We start from the raw sequence: 10,000 nt of genomic DNA on the forward strand, positions 1-10,000 counted from the left end.
TCATTAATAATAATAATGATGAGATGAAACAGCGACGGCTCAGAATAACAAACATAGTTATTATATTTATATTATAAACATTTAGTGAGTTTATCTATCTAATGATTCATAGTTATTAAATGTTTCATCATGATTAGTTTTAAACGGTTTTATTGGTTTATTTAAACATTTGTAAAATAAAAAGTCAGAAAAACTAATAAATATGTTCAGGTGAGTTTAACTTTAACCTTCAACTAGAAGAGATTAATATTAATATAGTTTATAAATAACACTGAAACTTATATGTTTAATGTGTTTAACTGCAGTAAAACGTTTTAAACTCTTTTCCTTCTATTGGACACTAAATATAGAAATATAAACTCTGTTATATTATATTATATTATTATATTATTATATTATTATATTATATTATTATATTATTATATTATATTATTATATTATTATATTATATTATATTATATTATATTATTATATTATTATATTATTATATTATATTATTATATTATTATATTATATTATATTATATTATATTATATTATATTATTATATTATATTATTATATTATTATATTATTATATTATTATATTATTATATTATATTATATTATTATATTATATTATTATATTATATTATTATATTATATTATTATATTATTATATTATTATATTATTATATTATTATATTATTATATTATATTATATTATATTATTATATTATTATATTATTATATTATTATATTATTATATTATTATATTATATTATATTATTATATTATATTATTATATTATATTATTATATTATATTATATTATATTATATTATTATATTATATTATTATATAGTTACAGTTTCTTGGAATAAGAGATGAACATGTGTATGAGAGTGGAACACATGCAGATACAGTAGTAGCACACAGGATTATAAAGCTATAAATATATATATTTATTTATTTATATATTTATTTATATATTTATATATTTATATTTATGATCCTCTCTGTGAATCTTATCCTGGTGGAGAGGTTTGCTCGTCCCAGTGAACCTGGGAGCCGTGTTGTCGGGGGCAACGGTCCCTGGGAGCCGTGTTGTCGGGGGCAACGGTCACTGGTCGGGTCCCCCAAGGCAAACTGGTCCCAAGTCAGGGTCCAGACTAAGATAGTGCCCCGGAGAAGGGGAACCGGGGCAGCTTCCTGGAGCCAGGCCTGGCTGTGGGGGGGGGGGGGGCTCTCCAGCTAGCACCTGGTGGGCTTCCACTGGACCCGACCCGGCAACGGCCCAAAGAAACAACGTGATGCTGCCCTGTGGACCAGCACCTGCAGGGATGAAGTCTGTGGTTCTGTTGGACTCTACATGTCTGAATGTTGGGTCTCTTTAATTAAACTTAAAGAGTTCGGTTTAGACCTGCTCTATGTGTGAAGATTGATTGATTGATTGATTGATTGATTGATTGATTGATTGATTGGTTGATTGATTCATTGATTGATTGATTGATTAATTGATTAATTGATTGATTGATTGACACACATCAGGACCTCCACCAGGCTCTGGGACGGTTTGCAGCTGAATGTGAAGCGGTCGGGATGAGAGTCAGAACATCTGATCCTGGTGCTCTGATGTTCTACAGACTCATTCACACCTCGATGGTTCTAAACTTTATTAAAACATGTTAGAGACTCATTCTGTTCAAGATGAAAACATGAAAGTCAACCTGTATCTATAGCAACCATAACACAACCTGTATCTATAGCAACCATAACACAACCTGTATCTATAGCAACCATAACACAACCTGTATCTATAGCAACCATAGAACAACCTGTATCTATAGCAACCATAGCACAACCTGTATCTATAGCAACCATAACACAGTCTGTATCTATAGCAACCATAGCACAACCTGTATCTATAGCAACCATAACACAACCTGTATCTATAGCAACCATAGCACAACCTGTATCTATAGCAACCATAACCCAGTCTGTATCTATAGCAACCATAGAACAACCTGTATCTATAGCAACCATAACGCAACCTGTATCTATAGCAACCATAGAACAACCTGTATCTATAGCAACCATAGAACAACCTGTATCTATAGCAACCATAGAACAACCTGTATCTATAGCAACCATAGCACAACCTGTATCTATAGCAACCATAACACAACCTGTATCTATAGCAACCATAGCACAACCTGTATCTATAGCAACCATAGCACAACCTGTATCTATAGCAACCATAGAACAACCTGTATCTATAGCAACCATAACACAACCTGTATCTATAGCAACCATAGAACAACCTGTATCTATAGCAACCATAACACAACCTGTATCTATAGCAACCATAGCACAACCTGTATCTATAGCAACCATAGCACAACCTGTATCTATATCAACCATAGAACAACCTGTATCTATAGCAACCATAGCACAACCTGTTTCTATAGCAACCATAGAACAACCTGTATCTATAGCAACCATAGAACAACCTGTATCTATAGCAACCATAGCACAACCTGTATCTATAGCAACCATAACACAACCTGTATCTATAGCAACCATAACACAACCTGTATCTATAGCAACCATAACACAGTCTGTATCTATAGCAACCATAGCAGGTCTGTCTGTGCATTACATTCTTCATACAAGTGCTAAACATTGACCTGAAAGTTAAACGGGTTCAATAGATTTAGTTTATCTCAGCAGACCTGCAGTATGAAGGGTTAAAGAAACAGCTGCAACATCAGAAACATGATTAATACTTTATTAATTTATACTCAGAACATTATTATGAATGTGTTTAAGATCAATATGAAACCAGTCACAGAATCGACCTCTGACCTGAAAGTGTGTGTTTAATCAGCTTTGCAGCCACTTCAATCTGCTGTATAGGAAAGATCTGAGGCTGTAAAACAATATAACAATATATAATCTATCAACATATAATCTAACAATATGTAATCTAACAATATGTAATCTAACAATATGTCTTCTATCACTATGTCATCTGTAATCTAACAACATAATCTAACTTCCTGGTGTTCCTCTCGGCAGCAACATGATTAAACTTTGGAGGATTTGATTGTTCTGAAGCTTCATTTCTCATAAATCTGGACTTTGACTTATTTCAGACGTTCAGTTTTACACAGTTTATTATTTAAAGACATTAATCTGCTTTTCATTCAAAACATGAAGGAAATAAATATGAATAAAAGCTCAATGTTCACTTTATATGAATCTCATGTCTGTAATACATCATGAAGTTTATTATATCACACAATACTCTTTATTCTTTATTTATTTATAGTTATAAACATCATAAATATATGATGATAACTCATTATGAAACATTTATAATGACATATGAAGATATTTTGATGCATTCATTGATCATCAAAATGTTGGAAATGAATCTAATAGTTGGATGATGATGTTCTGGTTGGTGTGTTGAGTGTGTTGAGTGTGTTGAGTGTGTTGAGCAGCTTTTATAATAGATATAATAAAGTGTTGACATGGTTAAATCTCTTCGTCTCTTTAGGATCCGTTAATGTGTTTGAAGTGAAACTCCAGCTGTCAACATCTGGACTCACGCAACATGTGATCAGAGTCAGTCATCACTGCTGCAGATTAACAGTAATGTGTGTGTGTGTGTGTGTGTGTGTGTGTGTGTGTGTGTGTGTGTGTGTGTGTGTGTGTGTGTGTGTGTGTGTGTGTGTGTGTGTGTGTGTGTGTGTGTGTGTGTGTTACACTGTCTTTATCTGCTGCTTCACACTCACACATCTTGGTTTTTACTTTTTAGTGATCAGGTGTTTAACAGGGTTGATGGTTCGACTCCCGTGTCGACTCCCAGCATGCTGCTGATGGTTGTGATGAATGGAGTCAATATTACAAACTAACAGCAGGAAGTCAAAACACAGCTGTGATATCCTGTTAAATCCTACCTGCATTGGGAGCTGATGTCCAGTTAAAGTCTACCTGCATTGGGAGTTGATGTCCAGTTAAATCCTACCTGCATTGGGAGCTGATGTCCTGTTAAAGTCTACCTGCATTGGGAGTTGATGTCCTGTTAAATCCTACCTGCATTGGGAGCTGATGTCCTGTTAAAGTCTACCTGCATTGGGAGTTGATGTCCTGTTAAAGTCTACCTGCATTGGGAGCTGATGTCCTGTTAAATCCTACCTGCATTAGGAGCTGATGTCCAGTTAAAGTCTACCTGCATTGGGAGCTGATGTCCTGTTAATGTCTACCTGCATTGGGAGTTGATGTCCTGTTAAATCCTACCTGCATTAGGAGCTGATGTCCAGTTAAAGTCTACCTGCATTGGGAGCTGATGTCCTGTTAATGTCTACCTGCATTGGGAGTTGATGTCCTGTTAAATCCTACCTGCATTAGGAGCTGATGTCCAGTTAAAGTCTACCTGCATTGGGAGCTGATGTCCTGTTAATGTCTACCTGCATTGGGAGTTGATGTCCTGTTAAATCCTACCTGCATTGGGAGCTGATGTCCTGTTAATGTCTACCTGCATTGGGAGCAGATGTCCTGTTAAATCCTACCTGCATTGGGAGTTGATGTCCTGTTAAATCCTACCTGCATTGGGAGTTGATGTCCTGTTAAATCCTACCTGCATTGGGAGCTGATGTCCTGTTAAATCCTACCTGCATTGGGAGCTGATGTCCTGTTAACTCCTACCTGTATTCCTACTTTTTAAAGCTGATGATTGTTTTACTATAAACTGACCTCTGAACTAACATTCAACCTAAACTCAGAAACATTCAGTAGCAACATTTTTAGCAGCAGCTTCCTCTAGACACGACCTCTGACCCTGCTGGTTTCTGAACATTTCACCCTGAAGTTCCTGCTGTTCCCTTCATACACACATACAATATAAAGGTGCTATTATTATTATTATTATTATGATGATGATGATGAGGCTGGTATAGACTCATCCTGAGTGAGTAAAGATGAACCTGCAGGATAAAAGCATCATTACCTGCAGCTCCGCGTGTCCTCGTCCTCCTGCTCTCTGCTTATAACAATCCAATTTTCATTCACTAGCGGCTCCTTCATGATGAGGCCTGAGAGGATAAGTGAGTAAAACCACTTTGTTTCATTATATAATGTCTGAGAGCAAATATAATAATATTAATGGGATAATTTAATGCAATTTCCTTTATTTGATGCACTTTGACTCTGCCGGCTAATCTGAAGCCGTGTTTAATATAATATTAATAATATAATATAATATAATATAATATAATATAATATAATATAATATAATATAATATAATATAATAATAATAATAATATATTATATTATAATAATTATAATAATCTGAAGCCATGTTTAATATAATAATAATAATAATAATAATAATAATAATAATAATACCTCTGTAGTACAGTTTGAGGTACTAGTACTTTACTGTAGTATTTCCATGTGATGCTACTTTCTACATTTCAGATCTATGAGTTGTTAACAGCTCCTCTAAACTTCTCACATGCTTTCATTTCTATAAATGTTCAGATGATATATTTATTATTATATTATATATTTATAATATTTCAGCAACAATCAAAGATCAGAGAAAAAGATAAAAACTGAAACTATTTGTTTATTAATCATAATTTCAGTGCCGTCGTGTTTATGAGACGTTAACATTAAACACAGATCTGAGACACAGAAGCAGGTTTAAGACATTTTCAAAGCTTCTCTGTTTGTGTCAGGAAGATATTTATATATTTATATAAATATATAAATATGTAGTGATGACATCACACTGTGATCTCAGGCTGTGTTTCTTAGATTAAACTTTTATAAACCTTTTAAAGAATTTGAATCCAGAAAATAATAAAAGAGAAAAATAAAAACAGTTTATTTGTGTTTAATGGTTTGTTTAATCCTGCAGAACAATAATAATAATAATAATAATAATAATAATAACAGTAATGATAATACTGTAATAGATAAAGACCTTTAATCTGCCTCTTATAGCCGCAGCTTCTAATCCAGATCTTATTTGTCCTGCAGTGATTTTCTTGGTGTTTAATCGACTTTGGGAGAATTAGTCATTCCTTATTACCGTCGTGGTTTTTACGGGACTTTCCTGGAAAATCCCGTAAACACACATTTTAATTTCATTTCTGAGGCTCAATCATGTTGAAGGCAATGTAAATAATCCAATAACATTAATCATCGTTTCTGGTTTTTCCCTCCAAAAATAGAGCGTCTGGCGGCGGATTGGATGGACGAGCTTCACTCTGAGTTATTGGTTTTATAAAATGTCATCATGACCCCAATTACTCAGCAGCTCAGCTCCTCTCTTCACCTCCTGAAGGTTCAACACAGGTTTCACACGCTGAACTTTACAGCTTTTATATTTTATTTCTTTATTTGCTTCACTTTTTACTTCATATTTACATTTTAGAGTCCGTCCTTCCTTCCTGTGAGGTTCTAGCCCAATAATTAAAGGTTAGAGATATTTATAAATCAACTTTTTAGATGTTAATTCAAAGTTATGACTCACTGAATCCAGATTAATGAAATACAACATTAATATCTCATCATTTCTACCTTTTTACCACCGTGAATATATTTATATTTTCTACTAAATTTGTACATTTTAGAGTCAGTCCTTCCTTCATCAGAGATTATTGCTCAATAATTAAAGATTATGAGTTTTCACCTCAATAAATCAACATATTATAGATGTTAATTCAAAGTTACGACTCACTGAATCCAGATTATGAAATATAACATAACTTAATATCTCATCATTTGTATTTTCCAGCCATGTAAAACACTAGCTTATCCATGTTTCCTTCATTTGAAAGCATCACACATGTAACCTGTGTGTGAACGCATGTGACTGAACGATGTTTCAGCTGAATCATGACACACATGTGACAGTATGACCAGCGTGTCCTCGCTCTGCAGCTGCTGCAGATTGCAGATGATAATCAGAGCTGATAAGATGCACAGATGATAAGAGATAAATAAGATGCAGCCTAATAAGGCTCAGAAATAAGGCAGCTCAGTCCAGATGTCCCCGCTGCGTCTCCTAATCCATACTGAAGTCTTACCAGATGAAAGTGGAATCTTCTATCAATTATTATCCTAACATGCTGAATTATATCCCCAGAAATCCTTCAAATGATTCCCTAATAATCCTCCTGATGGGATCACATGACCCAGATAGAGCAGATACATTATAGCAGCTCACTGTTTATACCACAGCAAGTTAGTCCAGCGCTGACTGTGATATATCAGTTTATAAAGACGCGCTGACGTCAGGAGGAAGTGATGCTGAGACATTAAGTCACGTAGAAATAATCCCTAACCCTAACCCTGACCCTGAGCCTGACCCTGAGCCGACATCTTTCCTTTCTTACTACAGAAACGCAGCAGAGAGAAAGTTTCACTTTCACACAACGTTTGAACGTTTGATCTCTAATTGAAATATTTTAAATCAACAGTTAAAAAGTTTCTGTGACTGAAATCAGAAAATGTAAAAAAGTGCAGTTAGACTGTTGCAGAAGAGAAGAGAAAAAACACGTTACTTTATATTACGTTATAATACGATACGATATGTTACGATATGTTACATTATGATACGACATAACGTACAATATGTTACAATACATTACGACCTAACGTTATGATACGTTACAATACGTTACGACATAACGTTACGATACGATATGTTACGATATATTTCAATACGTTACGATACGTTACATTATGATACAACATAACGTACAATATGTTACAATACATTACGACCTAACGTTATGATACGTTACAATACGTTACGACATAACGTTACGATACGATATGTTACGATATATTTCAATACGTTACGATACGTTACATTATGATACAACATAACGTACAATATGTTACAATACGTTACGATACGTTACAATACAATACGACATAACGTACAATACGTTACGATACGTTACGTTACGATACGTTACAATGCGTTACGTTACGATACGTTACAATGCGTTACAATACAATACGACATAACGTACAATACGTTACGATACGTTACGATACATTACGATACGTTACAATACCTTACAATATGTTACGATACGTTACGATATAACGTTACGATACGTTGCAATATGTTATGACATAACGTTATGATATGTTACAATATGTTACAATACGCAATACGATACAACGTTATGATACAACATGACACAAGATTATATGTTACAATACATCGTGATACATTACAATAGAACACGATAGGAGACAATATATAACAATATGTTACGTTATGATAATGACACAATGCGATAAACAATATAATACATCATGATACATTATACACAACAACAAACGGTACGTTACGATACATTACGACGTTACATTAAGTTACGATACATTACAATACATTCCGATACATTACGACGTTCCGATACGTTACTATACGTTACATTATGTTACGATACATTACAATACATTACGATATGTTATGATACGTTACGATAATTACAATACACTACGATGTTACATACATTACGATACGTTGCGATACGTTGCGATACGTTACGATACAACGCTACACAAAATCATACATAACAATATGTTACAATACGTTACGATACATTACGATACGTTACATTACGTTGCGATACATTACGACGTTACGATACATTAGGATACAATATTTTACATTCTGTTACTCTGCAATGCGATTAACTTTACTCAATACGTTGTTACGATATGACAGATATCACTACGAGTGTTTTATTAAAGTGTTCTCTAAGTCAGGGGTTCCCAAACTTTTCCATGCCAAGGCCCCCTAAACAGCATTAGCCTCTGCCCGGGGACCCCCTTGGCAAACCCACTGACAAAATGTGGAGAGACTTTTAGAATGATTTCCTTATTTTTATTCAATATTCAATTATTATTTAAATTTTAGATTTCAAGAACAAAAAAATAAGATGTAATAACAAAAAAGGAATACAATCAAATAAAAAACATATATGACTCTAACCCTTCCTCACTTATTTATAAATAGATCAAAACCGCTTAAGAGTCTCTTTACAATGAAATATAAACATACAAACTACTTTCATTTACCACAAAGAATTAAAAAAAACCCAAGAAACATTGATCAACGGTCAACAACAATCACCTCATGACGTCACGAATGACAATTTTATATTATAAGTTATATTTATAATAATGATTTTAAAATAATTCGAATATTTCTTTTATATTTCTTTTAAAAATATATTATTTTAATTTTTTTTTCATATTTGCACTTTTTTGTCATCTTCCCTCTGATTTCCTGAGGCCCCCCTAGCGCCCCCTGGCGGCCCCCCAGGGGGCCGCGGCCCCCACTTTGAAAACCACTGCTCTAAGTGAAACATGATCAGAGGAACAGTAGAACAGTAGAACAGTAGAACAGTAGAACATGATCAGAGGAACAGTAGAACAGTAGAACATGATCAGAGGAACAGTAGAACATGATCAGAGGAACAGTAGAACAGTAGAACAGTAGAACAGTAGAACAGTAGAACATTAGAACATGATCAGAGGAACAGTAGAACATGATCAGAGGAACAGTAGAACACGATCAGAGGAACAGTAGAACAGTAGAACAGTAGAACAGTAGAACATGATCAGAGGAACAGTAGAACAGTAGAACAGTAGAACAGTAGAACATTAGAACATGATCAGAGGAACAGTAGAACAGTAGAACAGTAGAACATGATCAGAGGAACAGTAGAACAGTAGAACACGATCAGAGGAACAGTAGAACATGATCAGAGGAACAGTAGAACAGTAGAACATGATCAGAGGAAGAGTAGAACATGATCAGAGGAACAGTAGAACATGATCAGAGGAAGAGTAGAACATGATCAGAGGAACAGTAGAACACGATCAGAGAAACAGTAGAATATGATCAGAAGAACAGTAGAACAGTAGAACATGATCAGAGGAACAGTAGAACATGATCAGAGGAACAGTAGAACA

This window comes from Scomber scombrus, chromosome 12, assembly GCF_963691925.1.
Source record: "Scomber scombrus chromosome 12, fScoSco1.1, whole genome shotgun sequence".
Taxonomy (NCBI): Eukaryota; Metazoa; Chordata; class Actinopteri; order Scombriformes; family Scombridae; genus Scomber; species Scomber scombrus.